The sequence below is a fragment of the Oncorhynchus keta genome, unplaced genomic scaffold (assembly GCF_023373465.1).
Source record: "Oncorhynchus keta strain PuntledgeMale-10-30-2019 unplaced genomic scaffold, Oket_V2 Un_contig_10789_pilon_pilon, whole genome shotgun sequence".
Taxonomy (NCBI): Eukaryota; Metazoa; Chordata; class Actinopteri; order Salmoniformes; family Salmonidae; genus Oncorhynchus; species Oncorhynchus keta.
In genome coordinates this window covers 150,399-176,981 of record NW_026277201.1, presented here as the reverse complement: position 1 = coordinate 176,981, position 26,583 = coordinate 150,399, and the positions used below count along the sequence as shown (strand labels likewise).

The 26,583-nt window shown below is 43.7% G+C and overlaps 1 protein-coding gene across 2 annotated transcripts in view; it reads left to right on the top strand.

The window, feature by feature from the left end:
• Nucleotides 1-18,603: 18,603 nt before the first annotated feature.
• The window catches only part of LOC118373312 (probable G-protein coupled receptor 160), a 40,188-nt gene continuing 32,208 nt past the window's right edge, over nt 18,604-26,583 (top strand). For both annotated transcript variants that reach the window (XM_052500494.1, XM_035759418.2), the window contains exon 1: nt 18,604-18,794. The gene's annotated coding sequence lies outside the window, so the exon portion shown is untranslated. The remainder of the gene's footprint in view (nt 18,795-26,583) is intronic.

The window sequence follows — 26,583 nt, the reverse complement described above, 5'->3', positions numbered from 1 at the left end:
GTCATTTCAAATCAACTTTTCACCTTGCTGTTGAATACGACAGCAAAACACAGACCGTTCATATGTCTCGTTCTTCTTAGGTGAACAATATGCATCAAACTGATCCAGTACCTCCGCAAACTCATCTTTATCGTCCTCATTTGCAGTACCACGCCATATCAGGGACCTTTTTACACACAAAGTGAAGATTCACCTTTTTAGTTTGGCTTGTAATTAGTCTGGCTAGCTTTTGTCTTTCTTTTTAACATCTTTGTCACTCCCGTGTTTGTGCTTGTCTCCACCCCTCTACAGCTGTCGCCCATCTTCCCCGTTATCCATTCTACCTGCCTTGACCCTGAGCCTGCCTGCCGTTCTGTACCTTTGGACTCTGATCTGGATTTACTGACCTCTGCCTGCCCTTTGACCTGTTGTTTGCCTGCCCCCCTGTTTTTGTAATACACTTTTGTTACTTCGAAACTGTCTGCATAGTCTTATTCCTATGTGTTTGTGTTCATTTTTGTCATTCTATGCTGCTTTTGTTTGACATTTATTTGACATTTTATATATTCTTATAACTATTTATAATAATAGTTGTGGTCTGTATGACACTTTACAAATAAAGTGTATTATTCAATAGCAAATGTACGTTAAGGCACATCTCTATCATATTCAAGCTTTTCTATATCTCTTTTGGCTGATGTGTATGTCAATTGTTTTATCTTTAGTCTGTAGCAGCACCAAGAGGCGTTTCTACCCAACAATGTAGAGAGAAACAACAGGTGTAGACTAACAGTGAAATGCTTCCTTACGGGCTCTCCCCAACAATGTAGAGAGAAACAACAGGTGTAGACTAACAGTGAAATGCTTCCTTACGGGCTCTCCCCAACAATGTAGAGAGAAACAACAGGTGTAGACTAACAGTGAAATGCTTCCTTACAGACCCTCTCCAACAATGTAACAGTGAAATGAGAAACAATGTAGAGAGAAACAGGTGTAGACTAACAGTGAAATGCTTCCTTACAGGCCCTCCCCAACAATGTAGAGAGAAACAACAGGTGTAGACTAACAGTGAAATGCTTCCTTATATGGGCCCTCCCCAACAATGTAGAGAGAAACAACAGGTGTAGACTAACAGTGAAATGCTTCCTTATGGGCCCTCTCCAACAATGCAGAGAGAAAAAACAGGTGTAGACTAACAGTGAAATGCTTCCTTACAGACCCTCTCCCCAACAATGTAGAGAGAAACAACAGGTGTAGACTAACAGTGAAATGCTTCCTTACGGGCCCTCCCCAACAATGTAGAGAGAAACAACAGGTGTAGACTAACAGTGAAATGCTTCCTTACGGGCCCTCCCCAACAATGTAGAGAGAAACAACAGGTGTAGACTAACAGTGAAATGCTTCCTTACAGACCCTCTCCAACAATGTAGAGAGAAACAACAGGTGTAGACTAACAGTGAAATGCTTCCTTACAGACCCTCCCCAACAATGTAGAGAGAAACAACAGGTGTAGACTAACAGTGAAATGCTTCCTTACAGACCCTCTCCAACAATGTAGAGAGAAACAACAGGTGTAGACTAACAGTGAAATGCTTCCTTATGGGCCCTCCCCAACAATGTAGAGAGAAACAACAGGTGTAGACTAACAGTGAAATGCTTCCTTACAGACCCTCCTGTAGAGAGAAACAGACCCAGTGAAATGCTTCCAACAATGTAGAGAGAAACAACAGGTGTAGACTAACAGTGAAATGCTTCCTTACAGACCCTCCCCAACAATGTAGAGAGAAACAACAGGTGTAGACTAACAGTGAAATGCTTCCTTACAGACCCTCTCCAACAATGTAGAGAGAAACAACAGGTGTAGACTAACAGTGAAATGCTTCCTTACAGACCCTCTCCAACAATGTAGAGAGAAAGAAAGTAGATAAATAAAAAAGTAATAACACAAAAGTAATAATAAATACACAATGAGTATTGGTAACTTGGCTATATACACAGTGTACTAGTACCGAGTCCATGTACAGGGGTACGGGGTAATTGAGGTAGATATGTACTTATAACTAATAATAAAGTGACTAGACAACAGGATAGATAATAAACAGTAGCAGCAGTGTGTGAGGAGTCACAGTTAGTGCAAAAAGGGTCAAGGCAGAAACCAAATCGCTAGTCTTATGGGGGTAGAAGAAGTTCAGGCTCCTGTTGGTTCCAGACTTGGTGAATCAGTATCTCGTGTTGTGCGGTAGCAAAGAGAACAATCTATGCCTTGAGTTGTCTTTGAGAATTTGTAGGGCCTTCCACTGATACCGCCTGGTATAGAGGTCCTGGATGGCAGGGAGCTTGGCCCCAGCGTCGTGTCGTCAGCAAACTTTACGATTGTGTTGGAGTCAAAAATGGCCAAGCAGTCGTAGGGTGAACAGGAGGGGAGTAAGCACGCATGCCTGAGATAAGATATACAGTGGGGCAAAAAAGTATTTAGTCAGCCACCAATCCCACTTAAAAAGATGAGAGAGGCCTGTCATTTTCATCATAGGTACACTTCAACTATGACAGACAAAATGAGGGGGAAAAAAATCCAGAAAATCACATTGTAGGATTTTTTATGAATTTATTTGCAAATTATGGTGGAAAATAAGTATTTGGTCACCGACAAACAAGAAAGATTTCTGGCTCTCACAGACCTGTAACTTCTTCTTTAAGAGGCTCTTCTGTCCTCCACTCGTTACCTGTATTAATGGCACCTGTTTGAACTTGTTATCAGTATAAAAGACACCTGTCCACAACCTCAAACAGTCACACTCCAAACTCCACTACGGCCAAGAACAAAGAGCTGTCAAAGGACACCAGAAACAAAATTGTAGACCTGCACCAGGCTGGGAAGACTGAATCTGCAATAGGTAAGCAGCTTGGTTTGAAGAAATCAACTGTGGGAGCAATTATTATGAAATGGAAGACATACAAGACCACTGATAATCTCCCTCGATCTGGGGCTCCACGCAAGATCTCACCCGGTGGGGTCACAATGATCACAAGAACGGTGAGCAAAAATCCCAGAACCACACGGGGGACCTGCAGAACAAAGCCTACCATCAGTAACACACTACGTTGGGACCAAAGCAACAAAGCCTACCATCAGCAAGGGCATTGAAGATGAAACATGGCTGGGTCTTTTGGAGGACAAAGCATGACAATGATCCCAAACACACTGCTGTTTTTCTGGGGACCAGGACCGTGTAAAGGAAAGAATGTGGCTTTGTTTTGAAAAACCTCCTTCCATCAGCAAGGGCATTTCATGGCTGGGTCTTTCAGCATGACAATGATCCTGCCTGGGCAGTGGCCTTGGTCCTGGAGTCTCTCAGATCTCAACCCCATAGAAAATCTTTGGAGGGAGTTGAAAGTCCGTGTTGTCCAGCAACAGCCCCAAAACATCACTGCTCTAGAGGAGATCTGCATTGGAGGAATGGGCCAAAATACCAGCAACAGCGTGTGAAAACCTTGTGAAGACTTACAGAAAACGTTTGACCTCTGTCATTGCCGACAAAGGGTATTTAACAAAGTATTGAGATAAACTTTTGTTATTGACCAAATACTTATTTCCCACCATAATTTGCAAATAAATTCATTAAAAATTAGGTAGGAGAGGCTGGAGCAGAGAGCACCTGCAGTGCCCAATGAGCCGATTTGGGGTTAAGTTCCTTGCTTAAGGGAGCATCGGCAGTAGGTGGCACCCTGGACATTCACCAAGATTTTTGCCACCTTCGGCAGTGGGATTTGAACCTGCAACCCTCAGGATACTGGCCTGCTTCCTTAACCTTGAAGCTACCACCGCCCCTGCTCTTTTGTCCAGGTGGGAGATGGAAGTGTGGAGTGCAATAGAGATTGCATCATTTGTTGGGGCGGTATACGAATTGAAATGGGCCCAGGGTGTCTGGGATGATGGCGTTGATATGACCAGCCTTTCAAAACATTTCATGGCTACAGATCTGAATGCTACGGGGTGATAGTCATTTAAACAGGTCACCTTGGCATTCTTGGGATTATGGTGGTCTGCTTGAAAGATTTAGGTATTACAGACTGGGTCAGGGAGAGGGTGAAAATGTCAGTGAAGACACTTGCCAGCTGGTCTGCGCATGCTCACAGTATGCGTCCTGGTAATCCGTCTGCGGCCTTGTGAATGTTAACCTATTTAAAGGTCTTACTCATATCGGCTACGGAGAACGTGATTATACAGTCATCCAGAACAGCTCTCATGCATGGTTCAGTGTTGCTTGCCATTTAGCTCGTCTGATAGGTTCATGTCACTGGGCAGCTCGCGGATGGGTTTCCCTTTTTGTTATCCATGATTGTTTGCAAGCCCTACCACATCCGTTGAGTGTCAGAGCCGGCGTAGTAGAATTCAGTCTTAGTCCTGTATTGGCGCTTTGCCTGTTTGATGTCTCGAAAGTTGTAGCGGGATTTCTTATAAGCGTCCGGATTAGTGTCCCACTCCTTGAAAGCGGCAGCTCTTACCTACAGTATATCAGTGCAGATGTTGCCTGTAATCCATGGCTTCTGGCTGGGATATGTACATACAGTCATTGTTGGGATGACGTCGTCGACGCACTTATTAATGAAGCCGGTGACTAATGTGGTAAACTCCTCAATGCCATCGGATGAAGCCTGAGCGCGAGAGCCCCAAACTACCTCAATCCTTTGTCATGTTAATGCCCTGCTGGCACTGTTTGAGTACTGGTTGATATGTGAAGAGCTTGTTGTTAATGGCCAGGCCCTGTTGTCCCACACAAAGAAAGGCTTTAAAGTGACACTCCAGTCTCATTTTCACCTAATTTAAAATCTGATTTACTTAGCAAAGGCACATCTCAATAGGTGGTCCAGGTAAGTCATGACATAGCACAAGTGGGGTGTGGGCCTTTCCTCTTTTGTTCTCTATTGTGCCTCAATTGTTAATTAAGCAAGGGGGAGGCCAATGAGCTCACGGATTCCCAACAGACCAACTCCTTGAATACCCTAATCCTTGAAGTCTGCAGTTGTGTCTAAAAAACACTATTTTTAAAAGTTTTTTTTTAATGAATAGCTGGAGGACGTCTTTAACATTGACCCCAGAAGCCTCCACCAAGCCCCCCAAAAACACATGAGAGAGTAGAGTATTCTTTTGTAACCCTAACATATAACATGGTTGGATGTCTTGATCCATTAGAATACCTGCAGTAGTTAATAAAAAAGTTAAACAATTAATTATACATGACACATTGAGAAACATAAATATTGTCCATATGCCACATCTATTCTAATTAGGCGATAAGACAGTTCATCAATGTCTTGCGACTGACATACATTGTTGGTTGAGGATACTAAGTAATTGTTGAAAACCTGCCATGGCTAACAACTACTAAGTAAAATAGAGCTGCACCAAAAAGCACATTTACTGTACATTATCAATTCATAAAAAGGCAATAATTTCCATACAAATCAAAACAAACTTTTATTTATAGCTAGGCACTGAGGAACTACACAAATAGGCTGAACTAACCTATACATTTACATGTGAATTATGGAATACACATTGGAAATGTATTGAAGTATAGCTGAAATGTTGTCCCGAAGCCACTCCTGCGTTGTCTTGGCTGTGTGCTTAGGGTCGTTGTCCTGTTGGAAGGTGAACCTTCGCCCCAGTCTGAGGTCCTGAGTGCTCTGGAGCAGGTTTTCATCAAGGATCTCTCTGTACTTTGCTCTGTCTAGGGCTGTTACGGTGACCGTATTACCGCCACAGAGGTGGTCACAGAGTCATGACGGCAGTCAAATTCCATGTGACCGTTTAGTCATGACAGTAATTAGGCTTCTCCAAGCTCTGATGCTGCTAGTCATTAGTAGCCTACCAACCTGCCAACTGCCTGGTACTCAGCACTCTATTTTCTCTCTAATCACTCTGACATCAATGCAAATCATAGTCGCACACCTCATCTATCCTAGAATTGGTAAATTTTTGTATTATGGGGAGAATGACATAAGCTAGTGCTTTTGCTGTTCGTTAGGCCTACTCATCTTATTGGCTGACAAAAAGTAGGCTAGTGGACAGTTCTTACATCTCCGATATGTGCCTTGGAATTCAATAAGAGGGATGGCACAGTTGCTTCCCCGATGTGTCTGTCTTCATTCACTTGTAGCCTACTTCTTAGCTGAAATGCCTGTGAGAAGGACCCGATCACTTGAAGGCATTGGCTACGTCTGAGCCATGTGAGGTAGAGGTGCTACAGAGCACGGCAGCAGGGAGAAGGGAATTATAATTAGCCTATTATATTCAGCCCAAGGGCACAACGGCCACTTTGGCCCAAACGTTATGGATTTTTTAGGGGGCATTACGGCCACACAAGGGGGATGACACCGGGAAATTCAATGCCTGGTAAGAATATTATCAAGTGCTCGTCAGATTGTGAATGAGACTGAAGAAGTGTGTGCAGCTTGCAACCTTTTTTCAAATCATCGTTAGAGTCCCATCACGCAGCCTTAGAATGTATTAAAAATCAAAACATAGCCCAACGTTTGTATCACAACTAATTAAGTGATAATGCATTATCATTAAGGGCATTATCACTTTAATACAACGGGTTATCAACATATTCAAATAATGATTGACATATTTTTATACATTTTATTTTGATGAATTTATTAATACTATTTCATTCTTCCACAAGATATAGTCCCGACCCAAATGTAGGGTTGCCAAGCTGGCTGGTCGTTCCTTCGATCGGTCCAGTTGCTAGAGACGCGACCCAGTCTTCTGTATCTTTGGACGCAACCCAGTCGTTCTTTCTAAACGTTCCGTTGCCACGTAGAGTAGGCCAGAAGGCTAAACTGGATAACCTAACCTCTATCAGAATAAAAAGATGGCGGAGCCGCAAAAGTTCTTCTGTGCAAAGGTGTTTATTTACAAGTGATTCCAGAACAAAAAAACAACAGTACTGCCATCAACGTCTACCTTATGGGACAGCTTAAAAACAATGCTGCCCCATCCACAGCTCAATCCAAAATTCCTCTCCATGACTGAAAGAGAGGCTCCTTTTGTAGGGCTAGCCCCTCCCCTCAGAACAATTAACCCTAATTAATTAATCAATTAACAATACAAACCTACATTTTCCATGAACTAAACATACTAAAGGATATACATTGCAACACGGTTTTAAACAATATCACAACATAACATTTACAACATTACATCACTACTGACAATATCTTTCAATATGCCCATATGCATTAATGAGCCATTTGGGACAGGCACTATAAAGCCAACCCAATTCCCTTAGCTCGGGTCCTTTTCCAGCATACCCGGAAGCTACAGAGATGGAGAGAGAGGAACAGACAAACAAACAATGCGCTCATCCACAACATTGATAAGTATAATAATTATTGTATCTCTCAAATATGAACATTGACAAGTGTCAAAGTGTTAACTTATCTTATAATGGCGCAGGGAGGAGTGATGAATATGTGTGTGCGTTAAAGAACCAAATGCTGCCCGCGGCCAGTGACGGACTTCTACGTCACACATACTGTCTGGCAACCTTCTTATCCCTTGCTAGCTAGATATCCAACAACGGCTAACTTAGAGCCAAGTCAAAAAGTGCAGCCAGAATAACAGCAAAGCAGCTGCATTTGTTTAAGCTGTTTTCAAGTGACAATTATTTGGATACATCCATAACAATGAGCTAATAAGGCGCGAGTTCGCCTGGCATAGAACATCTCCACTACTGTCCCGTCGATGTGGATAGGGGGGTGCTCCCTCTGCTTTTTCCTGAAGTCCACAATCATCTCCTTTGTTTTGTTGACGTTTAGTGTGAGGTTATTTTCCTGACACCATACTCCGAGGGCCCTCACTTCCTCGTTGTTTGTAATCAAGCCTACCACTGTAGTGTCGTCTGCAAACTTGATGATTGAGTTGGAGGTGTACATGGCCACGCAGTAGTGGGTGAACAGGGAGTACAGGAGAGGGCTCAGAACGCACCCTTGTTGGGCCCCAGTGTTGAGGACCAGCGTGGTGGAGATGTTGTTACCTACCCTCACCACCTGGGGGCGGCCCGTCAGGAAGTCCAGTACCCAGTTGCACAGGGTGGGGTCGAGACCCAGGGTCTCGAGCTTGATGATGAGTTTGGAGGGTACTATGGTGTTAAATGCTGAGCTGTAGTCGATGCTGGCTGGGTGGAAGGCAGAACACAGGATCCGCTTCGGGAAAGTCATATTCCTGGTCGTAATGATGGTGAGTTGACGTTACTCTTATATTCAGTAGTTCCTCCAGACTGTATGTAATGAAACCTAAGATTACCTTGGGTACCAATGAAAGAAATAACATGTAAAAAAAACTAAATACTGCATAGTTTCCTAGGAACGCGAAGCGAGGCGGCCATCTCTGTCGGCGCCGGAAGTTAAATCCATTATTTAAAAAATGGAAAAAATATGGCACCATAACAAACCTGCCAAGAGAGGGCCACTCACCAAAACTCACATACCAGGCAAGGAGGGCATTAATCAGAGAGGCAACAGAGAGACCAAAGATAACCCTGGGAGCTGCAAAGCTCCACAGCGGAGATTGTAGTATCTGTCCATAGGACCACTTTAAGCCATACACTCCAGCCATTGCCATTACCATTGCTGAAAGAAAAAAATAAGTAAACACTTTGTGTTCGCCAAAAAGCATGTAGGAGACTCCCCAAAACATATGGAAGAAGGTACTCTGGTCAGATGAGACTAAAATGGAGCTTTTGGGCCATCAAGGAAAACACTATGTCTTGCACAAACCCAACACCTCTCATCACCCTAACAACACCAGAGGAGATCAAATACGAGCTAGCAGCCCGGGAGTAACCGTTGTACATTGATTCCCTATTTGCCCTTACTCTTAAAATTGATGAGCGTCTACGGGAACGCAGGAGTGAGAGGTCTGGACTTGGGCACACTCATTCATCCGCTGCTGCTCGTTCATCTCCGAAGGAATCCAGATGTCCCCGAAGGCTGTATTTCCGAGAAGACCCGACGACACCATCATCAGTGAATGGTGAGTCAGATACACCGGAACCTATGTAATTGGACAGAGCTAGATTATCGCCTAGGGAACGTTCACATAGGCTACGTTCCAACAGTTGTCTGTACTGTGGGGCTGTGGGACATTATATAGCCACCTGCCTGGTTAAGAGACCTCTTTCTTTAGTAGGTACAAGCACTCTGGTGAGCCAGACTGGGATTCCTCTAATTCCCATCAACCGCACTCCCTTTTTTCATGATACTGCTGTGGGGAGACCAGTCTAAATCTCTCCGGGTGCCCATTGACTCTGGAGAGGATGAGAGTTTTACGGACGCTACCCTAGTTTCTTAATTAGGTATCCCATCGCAATTCCTCTCTGTTCCCATGGACGCTAGAGCACTGGACGGCCGCTCTATTGGTAGAGTTACCCACAGCACTGCTCCTGTTAATCTGCAGGTTTCAGGAAATCAGTGAGGCTATACAGACTATACAGGTTATGGTCCTTCTGTAGCTCAGTTGGTAGAGCATGGCGCTTGTAACGCCTGGGTAGTGGGTTCGATTCCCGGGACCACCCATACATAGAATGTATGCACACATGACTGTAAGTCGCTTTGGATAAAAGCGTCTGCTAAATGGCATATATTATATTATGGCATATATATTATATATTATTATATTATATATTAGGTTCTCCTCATTGAATTCCCCCATGTTCCTGTTTTTTCTTAGCTCCAAAAGCCCAACCCCGTTATTGACTGGACCACGAGTTCATTCCTGGGTTGGAGTCTGTTCTGCCATTCCCATTGCCCCAAAGCAGCGCAGCCTTCCCCGAGACGGCCTCCTTAGGGCTTAAGTCAAGCCTTGGATTTCTCTGCCATCCCCACAGAGTACCATGACCTCCTGGAGGTCTTCAGCAAGGCGTGGTCTACTTCTCTTCCCCCGCATCGTCCCTACGATTGTGCCATTGACCTTCTCCCAGGCACCACGCCGCCTCGTGGTTGGCTATATTCCCTATCTGGCCCAGAGACCAAGGCCATGGAAGAGTACATTGAGGACTCTCTGGCTGCTGGAGGCATCCGTCCTTCTGCATCCCCTGCCGGCGCAGGGTTTTTTTTTTGTGGAAAAGGACGAGACCCTGCATCCGTGCATTGACTACCGGGGCCTTAATGACATAATGACCAAGACTCGTTACCCCCTACCACTCCTCTCCTTAGCTTTCAAACCTCTCCATGGGGCTACCATCATCTTCAAGCTGGACCTTCAGAATGACAACCACCTGGTTCGGATAAAGGAAGGGGATGAGTGGAAGACAGCCTTCAACACTGCCAGTGGACATTATGAGTACCTGGTCATGCTGTTTGGACTCACCACCGCCCCCGCGGTTTTCCAGGCCCTGGGAAACGATGTGCTCCGGGACATGTTAAATCATTTTGTGTTTGTCTACCTCAATAACATCCTGTTTTTTCCCCGTTCTGCCCAAGAACACGTTCTCGATGTTCGACAAGTCCTTCAGCGCCTCCTGGAGAACCAGTTATTTGTGAAAGCAGATAAATGCGAAGAAGAAAAAAAGACAAAAGGGAATTATTATTAATTGGAGTGGCAAGATCGCCTCTACCAAATCATTGATAATCACTTATTTCATCTGTGTTGTGTTCAGGAGGGCTCAATCACAAGTACTAAACTTTGCAGATAGAAGTGTCAGAGTAGACCAGTGGAAGATACTCAGAGGAGGAAGGGGAGGATCATCCTCCTCAGTGAATTTCATAAAAAGTTATCCTTGTTAGATAGAACTATACTAAATATATTCACGTCACCAAATAATTGATTAAAATATGTTGATTATAATGCACTGTTTTGCACATTTTTACAATGAAAGTCTACAGGGCTTTCATTGCTCGGGTTACAAGGCTCGGGTTCTGCACGATAAAAAGGTTGGGACACGCTGTCTGTGAATATCTTAACCGTAGATTCCTCCGGGTTGAATATGTACGAAATATGTCCCTCGCTTGTACACACAAATCCTTTAAAACATTCGGGAGCCTCAAGCAAAATATCCTCCAGGCTTTTGGCATTGGATTCATGACTTGAGCTACAGAGCACTCCGATAATTCCCCTTGTAGACATATTTTAGATGTTTAATATTCAGGTCTTAAAAAATGGCTTGTTCTGGACATTTATAAAGCCTAGGCCCCAGATACATAACCCTGGACATTCCTGCTTCATAGATAACAACCATAAGGGAGATAAAAACTGGGGGGTGGGGGGGGGACATACACTGTCCCAAAAGTTCAAACACTCAAACACCACCCTTCCCAGTTCAACCAGCCCCCCTAGACATCAAGCAACAGGCCTACTTCAAAGCATACCATAGAGCTATAAAATAACACACACCTTCTAACACGTGAACACATGAACAGGGGATGGGCCGGAGGCCCATATTCAGACATGTACACGTCATCATGACGTATGGTCATCAATCAATCATTTTGACCCGTGCCGTATCCTATTTCTCTCTGGAATCCAATCCTTCTAGAAAACATTTTTCTCTGCCCATGTCATAGGTCGCTCCCAAAATGTTTTAAATTTATTTATTTAACTGTATTTAACTAGGCAAGTTAAAAACAAATTCTTATTTACAATGACGGCCAAACCCGGACGACGCTGGGCCAATTGTGCGCCGCCCTATGGGACTCCCAATCACAGCCGGATGTGATGCAGCCTGGATTCTAACCAGGTACTGTGGTGACGCCTCTTGCCCTGAGATGCAGCATTTTAGACCACTCCGCCACTCGAGAGCCCATCTGTGTCTGACTCACTAATAATTTCCTTCAAAGCCTCTTTCTCAGAATACCTGGTTTAAAAAAATGACAAAAACAACACACTGTTGATGTGCAAAGATGTAGTCACTGAGTGGACATATGATGTTCTAATTCAGCCATACATCATTGGAGAACATTGACAATAGGCTACTTTTGTTCGTAAGAACCGAACGATTCATGTCGCTCTAGTTTAAACACAGAGCAAATTGAAACTTACCTTGTCAAATGGTTGTGGTTTAGTGAAAACAAAATATAACATGAACTCATTGACTCTCTGGGCCGTGAATCGATAATGATAAGTCACAGGCCAACAGATAACATATCCTTATCATCTGTGGAGTCTACACTTTCACCACATACCAACGTTGTTCAAGATTTGTATAATTTTAGCTGTATAGTTTTAGCTTCTCCACACCAACAGACTATCAGTCTCAGCCATCTTGAAATGCGCTCGTGAGTGTGGCTTGCCCTTTTATGGTTGTATGCCCATATATGGTACTAAGTCGCACCAAAGATTGTATGGTTTATCTAGAAATCTAAGATCCCCAGCTTTCAGGAAACACCCTGTATTCATGGATAGGGGCTACTGTTCTCACTTTGGCGACAATGAATAAAAAAATGCATATCAAAGTCCCCTATTTAGGGAACCCTACATTTGGAGAAGTTTTTAATGAATAGACGTGGGTTCCCTTGAATAACTAAAGCCCCCAAGCAGTGTTTGTAATTTCATTTTCAAAATCATCAATGTCTAATAAATGAGTGTTTATTTGATGAAAATAACTCCAAAATATATTCTGTATCATTTATTTCCCTGAGCCTACTTTGGCCATTGAAATGCTCAGTTGGATCGTGTGGGCTTTAGGGAAAAAAATATGGAGATTTACATGCAAAGCCCTGATTCGCTGATAGGATGGTCTAGAGCACAACTTCTTACCCAGATGGTCATTTATTGGTCTATTTTAATCAGATCATATCATGATGTGGGCCAAAAGTTCCATCCCACTTTAACAGGCTGAAATTCCAGGCATTAAAAAAAAACAGCTCTTACACAAAAAGGGCATTACCATCATTTCCACAATTCCAGTGTTATTTTGACCTCATAGTGTAAAACAAAAAAAATAATTAATAAGAAAATTACTTTTAATTACAACCCTAGTACCAAGTCCCCTTTAGTTCCAGTCAGGGGTGTAGGAGCGACTGACATTTTGCTACAGGGATCCAGATTTAATGTTGTTGAAAAATGCAAATTTCTAATGATTTTTTTTTAAAGGATTACAAACCAATTTGAACTTACATATGGGCAAAGTTAAATTGATATATGGGCAAACTGATATTGCCAACTACTTTAATTATTTTGTACATTGGCATGATTAGCAAACTTAGGCATGCCAGCAACAAATGCTGACACTACACATCCAAGTATATCTGACCAAATTATGAAAGACAAGCATTGTCATCAGCATTCGAAATCAGTAAAGTGAGTTTGGAAGAGGTGAAAAAATGGTTGTCTATCAACAATGACAAGCCACCTGGGTCTGACAACTTGGATGGAAAATTACTGAGGATAATAGCGGACGATATTGCCACTCCTATATGTCATAACATATATTTAAGGATACTAGAAAGTGTGTGCCCTCAGGCCTGGAGGCAAAATTAATTCCACTACCTAAGAATAGTATTGTCCCCTTCACTGTCTCAAATAGCCGACCAATCAGCCTTTTACCAACCCATAGTTACGTTTTGGAAAAAATTGTGTTTGACCAGATACAATGCTATTTTACAGTAAACAAATTGACAAACTTTCAGCATACTTATAGGGAAGGACATTCAACAAGCACAGCACTTACACAAATGACTGATGATTGGCTGAGAGAAATTGATGATAAAAAGATTGTGGGGGCTGTTTTGTTAGACTTCAGTGCGGTCATAGTCTGCTGCTGTGTATTGACTACAGTTTGCTGCTCCTTCACATTTTCAACCATCTCGGTAACGCACCTTTCAACAGTTCTGGCAGACACAGGCATGTCTTTTATCTTTGAGATGATTGTGTCTGTTAGACAATCCATCTAATAAGGCCTGCAAACTACTGAGGAAAGCCTCCTTCATATATTCCCCATCAGCAAATGGTTTTCCATGTTTAGCAATGCACTGTGCAACTTTGTAGCTCACCTATAGGGGTGGGCTCCTGAGTGGTGCAGCAGTCTACGGCACTGCATCTCAGTGCTAGAGGCGTCACTACAGACCCTGGTTCAATTCCAAGCTGTATCACAATCGGCCGTGATTGGGAGTCCCATAGCGCGGCGCACAATTGGCCCAGCGTTGTTAGGGTTTGTCCGGGGTAGGCTGTCATTGTAAATAAGAATTTGTTCTTAACTCACTTGCCTAGTTAAAAAAAGGTTAAATAAAATAAAATAAAATAAAAACCTCTGCGGCTTTTATCATACCTGGACACTGCCTTATTGATTCCTTCAGCCTTGTCCTCATCCTTGAAGTTTTTCTCATGTCTCGTTTCAAAATAATGCTGTACACTTCATGTCTGACAAACAACAGTTGTACAACAGAGAGTGCAAACAGACCAGTCCTTCAGCAAAACAAACCCATATTCCTTTGTCCAAGAGGCAATAAATGAGCGGACACCTGCCTTATTTTTCTTTGCCGATTACATTTTGCTCCCTGAACTTTTTTAAATAACAAAAGAATAGTTACTTACCCTACATTATTCATCTCATATGCATATGTATATACTGTACTCTACATCATCGACTGCATCCTTATGTAATACATGTATCACTAGCCACTTTAACTATGCCACTTTGTTTACTTTGTCTACACACTCATCTCATATGTATATACTGTACTCGATACCATCTACTGTATGCTGCTCTGTACCATCACTCATTCATATATCCTTATGTACATATTCCTTATCCCCTTACACTGTGTATAAGACAGTAGTTTTGGAATTGTTAGTTAGATTACTTGTTGATTATCACTGCATTGTCGGAACTAGAAGCACAAGCATTTCGCTACACTCGCATTAACATCTGCTAACCATGTGTATGTGACAAATAAAATTTGATTTGATTTGATTTAGAAGGCTTACTAGCTGTTAGCCATGTGAAAATGAATCTCTCATCTTCAGTGCTGCCTTGGTTTTGAATTTGGCGGGAGAGGCGAGGTGGGGGTTGTCTTGCGCTGAACTAATAATATGAAACTCCTGCAAAATCATGAAAGCCCATTGGCTAATCAGGACTGATATACCTTGGGAACTACAACATTGCAGTGAATACCAATGCAATTTCGAAAACAATGCATGCAATTTCAATTATTTTCTCCAGTTTAAAAAAAAGTATAATTATTGGCAAAAAGAAGTGAGATAATAAACGTCCAGCAAATGCAAATGCACGCCACACAAAAAAATTATACAAAAAATTAAAAACATTTTAACTGTGATGAATTTAAAGACAGCTAGTTTGCCAGGGGTGGTGTGCAGGCAGTTGCAGAGAACCTACGTACAGTCCTTAGCCCTACAGATAAAATCAATGTCATACATTTTTAGAGACATCTAAGCTTTCAAAGTCCTTTACACTACTTTGAAAAAACTGTCTATTTTATTTTCTCTCTTCTTGACTGGAGGCACATCCATTGCCAACTTGCTGCCCCTATGATGAAGACTAAGACAGTGATTGTGCAAGTAATTCTGATGCTAGCAAGTATTCTTGGCGTCAAAACATTCACTATTAGTTTTTCACACAGCCAGAACTACCCAGCGTTAGCTAGTTAGATAAAACCTGTAAAGCCAACTAGCCTGTCTGGGAACGGGGTTCCGCTAGCGGATAAAACAGCCAATGAAGTTGCAGGGTGCCAAATACAAATCAACTGAAATCTCCTAAATCAAACTACTCAAACATACAAGTATTAGGCACCCTTTTTTAAAGATACAATTCTTGTTAATCCAGCCACAGTGTCTGATTTCAAAAATGCTTTACAGCGAAAGCTCCACAAACGATTGTTAGGTCACCACCAAGTCACAGAAAAACCCAGCCATTTTTCCAGCCAAAGAGAGGAGTCACAAAAAGCACAAATAGAGATACAATTAATCACTAACCTTTGATGATCTTCATAAGATGACACTCATAGGACTTCATGTTACACAATACATGTATGTTTTGTTCGATAAAGTGCATATTTTTATCCAAAAATCTAATTTTACATTGGCGTGTTATGTTCAGTAGTTCCAAAACATGTGATGATTTTGCAGAGAGCCACATCAATTCACAGAAATACTCATTATAAATGTTGATTAAAATACAAGAACTTTAGATAAACTTCTCCTTAATGCAACCGCTGTGTCAGATTTCAAAATTTGTTTACGGAAAAAGCATAATAATCTGAGTACGGCGCTCAGAGCCAACAGCCAAAAGAAATATCTGCCATGTTGCGCAGTCAACATTAGTCAGAAATAGTATTATAAATATACACTTACCTTAGATGATCTTCATGAGAATGCACTCCCTGGAATCCCAGTTCCACAATAAATGTTTGATTTGTTCGATAAAGTTAATCATCATTTATGTCCATATACCTCCTTTTGTTAGGGCGTTTGGTAAACAAATCCAAACGCGCGTGCAAGTCCAGCGGAAAGGTCGGACGAAAATTCCCAAAAGTTATATTACTGGTCGTAAAAACATATCAAACTATGTATAGAATCAATCTTTAGGATGTTTTTATCATAAATGTTCAATAATGTTCCAACCGGAGAATTCCATTGTCTGTAGAAAAGCAATGGAACGAGAGCTACCTCTCATGTGAAATGCTCGTGACCAGCGCATGACTGCTGGCATACATCATTCCCCTCTTTCAGCCCCCCTTCATAGTAGAAGCCTCAAACAACGTTCTAAAGACTGTTGACATCTAGTGGAAACCATAGGTAGTGCAACATAACCAATATCCCACTGTGTATTTGATAGGGGCTGAGTTCAAAAACAAACAACAAACCTCAGATTTCCCACTTCCTGGTTGGATTTTTTTCTCAGGTTTTCACCTGCGAAATTAGTTATGTTATACTTACAGACATCAGTCAAACAGTTTTAGAAACTTCCGAGTGTTTTCTATCCGATACTAATAATAACATGCATATATTAGCATCTGGGACTGAGTAGGAGGCCGTTTACTCTGGGCACGCTTTCATCCAAAAGTGAGTTGGCGCCCCCCCTGGGTTGTGCCGTGGTGGAGATCTTTGTTAGCTATACTCGGCCTTGTCTCAGGATGGTAAGTTGGTGGTTGAAGATATCCCTCTAGTGGTGTGGGGGCTGTGCTTTGGCAAAGTGGGTGGGGTTATATCCTTCCTGTTTGACCCTGTCCGGGGGTGTCATCGGATGGGGCCACAGTGTCTCCTGACCCCTCCTGTCTCAGCCTCTAGTATTTATGCTGCAGTAGTGTATGTGTCGGGGGCTAGGGTCAGTTTGTTATATCTGGAGTACTTCTCCTGTCCTATCCGGTGTCCTGTGTGAATTTAAGTATGCTCTCTTTAATTCTCTCTTTCTCTCTTTCTTTCTCTCTCACTGAGGACCTGAGCCCTAGGACCATGCCTCAGGACTACCGGGCATGATGACTCCTTGCTGTCCCCAGTCCACCTGGCCGTGCTGCTGCTCCAGTTTCAACTGTTCTGCCTGTGATTATTATTGTTTGACCATGCTGGTCATTTATGAACATTTGAACATCTTGGCCATGTTCTGTTATAATCTCCACCCGACACAGCCAGAAGAGGACTGGCCACCCCTCATAGCCTGGTTCCTCTCTAGATTTCTTCCTAGGTTTTGGCCTTTCTATGGAGTTTTTCCTAGCCACCGTGCGTCTACACCTGCATTGCTTGATGTTTGGGGTTTTAGGCTGGGTTTCTGTACAGCACTTTGAGATATCAGCTGATGTACGAAGGGCTATATAAATTAATGTGATTTGATTTGAAAATGCTGCCCTCTATCCCAAAGAAGCTAGCAACTAGCCAAGAGAAAGTTTTAGTTGCTCACGTTCGTTCTAACATATCAAAGTTTATTCTCATTCATACAGGTTTTACTTAAACTTACTTTGTTGTTACCAACAACAATTACTTTACCCGGTGCAGTGAGTAATAATGGTGGTGCTACACACACTGCCAGACTGCTTGTAACAACTGAGAGTGACAATGAAGCATTCAGTGGGGGCGGGGAAAGTGACACATTCCAGCAGCGGAGGCCTTTTCAAAATAAAAGTCCCTCAACGAATCTGGAGATTCATTTTTCTAAATAACATTCTTGCAGATTATTATTTTTATTATTGGGGGGGGAACCATTTTACCTGGTTTTAACATTGGGGAGGGGGCATGTCTACCCTTTCCCCCCAAGCTCCTACGCCCTTGTTTCTGGTCAGACCTTGAAGTTACCACTTACCAGCTGGTATATGGGGGTAAAACAAATGGGCCTACATTTCCCTACCTACAGGAACTTATTCAAATACCATATATAGCATCTAGCCTAACCGGTATGGAGACGTGAGGAGAATCATTGTCGTACTGTAATTCATGGTAATCTATCGCATAATTTCATGAGTGTGTGTGGATTGTGCTGGGCTAGGTCTCTATCTGCTGACACGCCTCAGTGTGGTGCTGGTGGATGAAACGTACACATACCGGACTGTCACGGCGCTGTGGAGGATGGGGGGGTGGAGAGGGAGGACATTCAGACCCTCTGAAAGAGCTGTTTGTACCCAAGGCATCCCTGGAGAAACTCCTTCACCCACCCAATAGTACTGGCCATCAGAGTCAGTCCACCCCATGTATGTCCAGAGTCTCCTGTGTGTGGGCAGTAAACACGCTGCCCATCTTTGAGGGGGGAAGAAAAGAAAGCTTGTTATGGCCACACAACCACAGCTCATTGTGATCTGGTTGAGAGCTCCTGCTTCAATACTGAGAAGCACAAGTTAAGGTCCAGAATTGTGTCCAACCACAGGTAAGATTACTGCATTAAACTTGCTTGAAAATAACATGATTAATAATGTCAATGATAAACAAAATGATGAGACATGCAGTCAGGACAGTGCTTTGAGATTGACTGTCATTTTAAAGATACATTATGTTTCCAGTGATACGTACATAGGGCTTATGCTAGTATAGGGGTTCCCAATTTTTTGGGGCCTGCGACCCTGTTTTGATATTTTTTTTAATTGCCACTCTACCATGTTTTAAAAGTGGTGTAATCAATAGCCAATGTTAACTTTTTCAATTGGGGCTATGACAGTCTATTACAAATCAGTCTGACAGTACTTCAATCTAAAGGAATTATGGTTTGAAGTGACTGAAATTAATGTATTGGGAAGTTCACAAGGTCATAGACAATAATTTTATATGATATTCTGTGTGTAGAAAATAAAATCATCATTAACCAGGTTTCCACCCAACCTTTATATGTGAGTAAAGTACATGTCGAATAAAAAATGTCAAGTCAGGCTCAATGGAAACAACATTTATCAGTAACCTTTCCATATGTCGACCCAAACAAATACGCTAGACAAGGTGCAATGTTTTTGTGTTAGTGAAGCTAATTGTGCGAGTAATGTTGGTGGAAACGCTTTTATGTGCAAATATTGATATAATAACCATGATATGAAAGTTGACTTGCAGTGGTACCTAAGTAAAAAATACTTTAAAGTACTACTTAAGTAGTTTTTGGTGGTATCTGTACTTTACTTTACTATTTCAATTGTAACTACTTTTACTTCACTACATTCCTAAAGAAAATAATGTACTTTTTACTCCATTCATTTTCCCTGACACCCAAAAGTACTCATTACCTTTTGAATGCTTAGCAGGACAACAGTTCATGTACTTATCAAGAGAACATCCCTGGTCATCCTACTACCTCTGATCTGGTGGACTCACTAAACACACATGCTTCCTTTGTAAATTATGTCTGAGTGTTGGAGTGTGGCCCTGGCTATCCGTAAAAAATATTTAAAAAAGACAGGAAAATGGTGCCGTCTGGTTTTCTTAAAATAAGGAATTTGAAATTATACTTTTACTTTGACACTTAAGTATATTTTAGCAATTACATTTACTTTTATACTTTAAGTATATTTAAAACCAAATACTTTTAGACTTTTACTCAAGTAGTATTTTACTGGGTGACTTTCACTTTTTCTTGAGTCATTTTATATTTTAAGGTATCTTGACTTTCACTTGAGTACTTTTCCACCACTGTTAACTTGGAGTCACGCGATGACTTTGTATGGTCGTCCCACTACAACTCGTCTGGAAAGCATGCAGTTTATTAGGCTAAATTATGATGAACTTCACAGGGTGATGAAACTGCAGGGTGATGAGCTTGATGCTCCTTTCCAATAAATATCGAGGGCCTTATTCTGGTGACATGATCATCAATGTTTGGCTGCTGTCTGACAAAAACAATCTTGCTCTTTTGTCCATAATAGTTTCATAATGTTGGCTATACCTGCACTGTATCTGCGAGCTGTTGGCTCACATGCCAATACCAGTGTGTACACTCGATATATAACATTTTAATGTGAGAAATGTTATACTAATTTAACAGTATTTATTATTCGGTACATGGGAATTTAACAGCAAAAGGTATTTGTATGTGCACTACATCATCACGCACAGCCTTTTATCCACAACAGTCAATGTGTTTGTTGCGGATTTAGTGCCTGACCTGTTCTAATGAATCCTGCGTGGCATGTGAACATTCCTGGGAGTCATATCTTTCAGTGATGGGGTCATAATATTTTTTTGCTTAAACTGTTCAAAAGTTAGTCATATTTGTAGGAAGAAAACAGAAACCACTATTTTTATTACTGCCGCATCTAACGGCTACCAGAGCTTACTGATGTAACCCCGGTTCTATGAACCAAGTGGATTTTTTTTTTCAGAGTTTTTGCGACTCCATTTTCAAAGACACACCTATTTGATATTTTATATGTAAAAAAACATGTAATATAACAGAATAAATAGAACAGAAAATATTTCCAAATGAAAAGAGTTGTGATGCGCATATCGCATCTGGAACAGTTGTTCTCAAAGAGGGATTATTTGAAACAGAGCTCAGTTTGGTGAATTGAAAGACAAATTATTCAGGGTTACAAAACAAAATCTGTTTTCTTTTTGATAAACAAACGTTTTATTTAGTTTATTCTGCCTTTTCTTTCAAATTTTCAAAATGGAATAACAATTCCACATTGAACAGATGACCTGGCCTCCATAATCCCCCGACCTCAACCAAATTGAGATGGTTTGGGATGAGTCAGAGTGAAAGAAAAGCAGTCAACAAGTGCTCAGCATATGTGGGAATAGCTTCAAGACTGTTGGAACATCATTCCAGGTGAAGCTGGTTGAGAGAATGCCAAACGTTTGCAAAGCTGTCATCAAGGCAAAGGGTGGCTATTTGAAGAATCACAAATATGTACATAGTTATAAACATACTAAAACATGCTCAAGTCAATTGTATTGTATCATCCAGAAAGCCATATATTGATGTGCTTTAACATTAGAATTCTAATAACATGGTCAAATAAAACCCCAACTATCAATAATATTCAACACAAATTTAGTGCCTCACGTTGAGTCTATCACTCAAATTCAAGACACTCAAATTAGCACACACCAATACAGTTAGAATATACATTTACAAACGGGATGATATAGACAGTTTGTACTACTTATTACCACTATTAACTTTTTATCATTACAGCTCACGTTTATCCCGGTCTTACACTGTCGTGAGTGTGACAGATCGATATCTCAATGCATTCTTAGTATCACGTTCGTTCGTAGAAACGGACCAAAGCACAGCATACGTTGAGTTGAGTTCCACATAATTTATTAAACCCAGAAGATGAGGCAGACACAGCAGTACTTGAGACGGTGTATTTAATTAAGTAAAAAGTGAAGTTCTTCAGGAAAACATGTAACTCCACAACCTCAAAAGGAATTCCACAAGAACAAAGGCAATCCTCCAAGACAAAAAGTCAAATCCACAAGGTGGAAGGCACAGCACAAAAAGCCTCAAAAGATACTCAAAAAACAAACAAACAAGAACAAAAAACAGAACTCCACAAGAGAGTCCACCGGGATCAACAAGAGCTCACAGAGTACTAGGGCTGGGTGCTAACATACAAACACAGAGCAAAGAACTGAGTAAAACAAAGGGTTTAAATACAATCAGGGGAAAAGAGGCACAGGTGCAAATAATAATGGGGATCAAGGGAAAACAAAAGGTCAAAAGGCACAATGGGGGCATCTAGTGACCAAAAACCGGAACAACCCTGGGCAAATCCTGACAGAATCCCCCCCCTAGGAACGGCTCCTGACGTTCCTACCAGCTCTCTCAGGGTGGAGGGCCCTGAACTGACGAATGAGGTCAGGGTCCAGTATGTCTTTGGCAGGAACCCAGGAGCGCTCCTCGGGACCGTAGCCTTCCCAGTCCACCAGATACTGCCAGGACCGCTGCACCCGGCGGGAATCCAGTATCCGATGGACGGTATAAGCCGGCTGGCCTCCAATGACACGAGGTGCAGGGGGAGGTCTGTCTGCCGGGACAAGGGGAGAAAAAACAACAGGTTTTAATAAGGAAATGTGAAACGTGGGATTAATCTTAAGGGATCTGGGTAAGTGTAGGCGATAAGAAACAGGGTTAACTCTCCTGGCAACCTTAAAGGGACCGATGTATTTTTGGGACAGCTTGCGAGACTCCACCCGTAGTGGTAAGTCTCTTGGGGAGAGCCAGACTCTCTTTCCGGGGCGCAGGGTAGGCCCGGGATGGCGACGTCTGTTGGCTTGTTGTTGGTACCTCTGTGAGGAACGCATAAGATTAAGACGGGTCTTCCTCCACATAAGCCGACAGCGTCTGACGAACTTCAAGGCTGAAGGCACTCTGACTTCTGCCTCCTGGTCCGGGAACAATGGAGGGGCATAGCCAAACTGACACTCGTGCGGGGACATACCAGTGGAGGAGGAGCGCAAGGTGTTGTGCGCGTATTCGGCCCAAACAATGAAGGACGACCATGTGGACGGGTTGTTACGAGTCATACATCGGAGGGTGGTTTCCAGCTCTTGATTCATCCTCTGTTTGGCCGTTGGACTCCGGATGGTACCCTGAAGATAGACTGGCAGAAGCCCCCATGAGTTGGCAGAAGGCCTTCCAAAACCTTGAGGCGAACTGGGGACCTCTGTCAGAAACCATATCTTGAGGAATGCCGAAGACTCGGAACACATGATTAATTACCAACTCAGCAGTTTCCTTGGCAGAAGGTAACTTAGTCAGAGGGACGAAACCTGGCCGCATTTGAAAACCTGTCGATTATGACTAGGATAGTAGTATTGCCATGGGATGGAGGAAGGCCAGTAATAAAGTCCAACGAGATATGGGACCAGGGTCTGTGGGGAACAGGTAAAGGGTGAAGGAGTCCTTGCGGGCGGAGGTGAGAAGATTTGCCCTGGCAGCACACGGGGCAAGCATTGACGAAAGTGGCAACGTCTTCTCTTATGGTAGGCCACCAGAACTTACGCTGGATGAACTCCAAGGTGCGACCTACGCCCGGGTGACAGGTGAGGCGAGAGGAGTGCCCCCACAGAAGGACCTGAGTCCTCACTGCCTTGGGGACAAACAACCGATTGGCAGGACTTCCTTTCGGGTCCGGTTCAATAGCTTGAGCTCGTCTCACGGTATCCTCAACTTGCCACGAGATCGGAGCCACGATCTTAGCAGCAGGAAGGACAGGCATGTCCGTGTCATCTCGAATGGCAGGAGCGTAGACTCGGGACAGGGCATCCGGTTTGAGATTCTTCGACCCGGGCCGGGCCGATAGGTGAGGATGTTTATCCTGGAATCGATTGAAGAAAAGAGACCATCTAGCTTGTCTAGAGTTCAACCGCTTCACCTGCTGGATATACTCCAGATTTTTGTGGTCCGTAAGCACTTGAAACGGGTGAGAAGCCCCCTCGAGCCAGTGTCTCCATTCCTTCAATGCCATCTTAACCGCTAGGAGTTCACGATCCCCCACATCGTAGTTCCTCTCAGCCGGGGTAAGCCGGTGTGAGAAGAAAGCGCACGGATGAAGCTTCTTGTCTTCACCCCTCTGAGACAGGACAGCTCCAACACCAACCTCTGAGGCGTCTACCTCCACCACAAACGGTTCATCCGTAGTCTGTAGTATCAGGATGGGAGCAGAGAGGACGCGCTGCTTGAGTCCTTGGAAGGCCGTCTCAGCTTCTCTTCCCCACAAAAACCTTGCATTGCCACCCTTGGTTAAAGCTGAGAGAGGGGCTGCCACCAAGCTGAAGTTCTTGATGAACTTGCGGTAAAAGTTAGTGAAGCCCAGGAAACGCTGAACTTCCTTAACGGATTTGGGGGTGGGCCAATCCGCTACCGCCCTACCTTCCTGGGGTCCATTTGGACTCGACCGGGTTCCACTAAAAACCCCAGGAATTGTACTGGGATGAATGGAATTCACATTTTTCCGGCTTAACGTACAGATGGCTGTCTAGGAGGCATTTGAGTACTTGTCTGACATGCTTTGTGTGTTCTTGAAGAGAGCTCGAAAAGATGAGGATGTCATCCAAGTAAACGAACGCAAATATGTTAAGCATATCCCTAAGAACATCGTTTATGAGCGCTTGGAACACCGCTGGGGCGTTGGTCAGGCCGAAGGGCATCACCAAGTATTCATAGTGACCAGTAGGCGTGTTGAAAGCGGTCTTCCACTCGTCACCAGGTCTGATCCGCACAAGATGGTATGCGTTCCGCAGGTCAAGCTTAGTGAAAACAACTGCTTCCTGGAGCAGCTCGAAGGCTGTGGCCATAAGGGTTAGCGGGTAACGGTTACGGACGGTTATGGCATTAAGTCCCCGGTAGTCGATGCAAGGACGTAATCCACCGTCTTTCTTGGCCACAAAGAAAAACCCTGCTCCCGCCGGGGAGGTGTATGGACGCATGAGGCCTGCTTCCAGAGCGTCCTTGATGTAGGTATCCATCGCAGCTCGTTCGGGTGGAGATAGGGAAAAGATCCGACCCCTGGGGGGGCAAGTGCCCGGAAACAGTTCGATGGGGCAATCATAAGGTCTATGGGGTGGTAGCATGGTGGCCCTCTGTTTGCTAAATACCAGTTTGAGGTCATGGTAACACTCGGGAACTCGGGTCAGGTCGATGGATTCTAAAGACTCGGGAGTAGAACTCGGGGAATTCGGGAAAATACAAGTAGCTTGGCACGTAGGACCCCACTGCTTGATAGTGCCCACAGACCAGTCGATGTGAGGGTTATGGCTGTGAAGCCAGGGGTATCCAAGGACGAGAGGGAACTCAGAACAGGAGATCAAATGAAAGTTCATCAATTCCTGGTGTTGTGAAACTGAAAGTCGCAAGGAGGTAGTGACATGAGTGACAAGTCCAGATCCCAAAGGGCTTCCATCCAATGTAGTAACCCTCATGGGGTCACTTAGAGGTTCAGAGGGAACGCCATTCTCCTTCGCCCAGACACCATCCATGAAGTTACCTGCGGCTCCAGAGTCTACCAGGCTTGAAGGTGAAGCTTGTGGTTGTCCCAGGAAACGGTGACTGGAATGAGCAGACGGGAGTTGGACGGATGGGAGGAGGTTATGTTTCCCGTTACAGTTCCCCCCGGTCTGTACGGGACAGAGAGTTTCCCTGGAGCCCGGGACACGTCGAACGGAAATGGCCCGGTTTGCCGCAATATAGACAGCGTCGCTCCCTCATCCGGCGGTCTCTCTCAGCCTGGGAGATGCGTCCAATCTGCATGGGTTCCGGTGGAGCCAGCGAGGATAAAGGTGGGGACTCGGAGCTGGGACTGATAGGGGCTAGAGGTCTACGGTTGAGTTCTCTCTCTCTCAGACGCTGGTCAATGCGTGAGGCCAACTTGATCAGGGACTCGAGATTGTCCGGTGGTTCCCGAGTGGCCAGTTCATCTTGGATAGTGTTGGAAAGGCCTTTCAGAAAGCACACCGTGAGCGCCTCGTTGTTCCAGCCACTCGCTGCTGCCACCATGCGGAACTGGATAGCATAGTCCGTCACGCTGCGCCGACCTTGGTGGAGAGTCAGGAGCTGTTTGGCTGAGTCAGGACCACTGCTTGGGCCTTGAAACACTCGTTTGAATTCCTCAGCAGAGGCAGAGTAGCTGGCACAGCAGGAACTATGGGCATCCCACACAGCAGTAGCCCAGGCCAGGGCTTTTTCCGACAGCAGGGTGATGATATATGCGATCTTAGACCGGTCGCTGGGGAACGACGAGGGTTGCAGCTCGAAGGAGAGAGAACATTGGGTGAGAAACCCTTTACAAGCACTTGGATCACCTGAGAACCGTTGGGGAGGTGGAAGACGAGGTTCAGCCAGAGGGTTAACTGCCATGGGTACATGAATCTGAGGTACTGGGACGGGAACTGTTGCCGGGGTAAGTCGATCAGATATCTGCTTTATGGAAGTCAGCATCTCCGACAGAAGATGAGAATGTCTAGCCATTAAGGCCTCTTGCTGAACCAGAGCGGCTTCATGGCGTTGGACAGTCTCCTGGTGGTGGGACAGCATGGCAACAAGGTCCTGGGAACTGGCTGCCTCTGGGTTCATTTCTGGCTCTGTGTTTCTGTCAGGACCCGGTTACGAACCCGGGTCTCCGGAGTGAGAAACAGTCACTAAACCAACTGAGCCACGAATAGTCAGCAGAACCCAGAAGATGAGGCAGACACAGCAGTACTTGAGACGGTGTATTTAATTAAGTAAA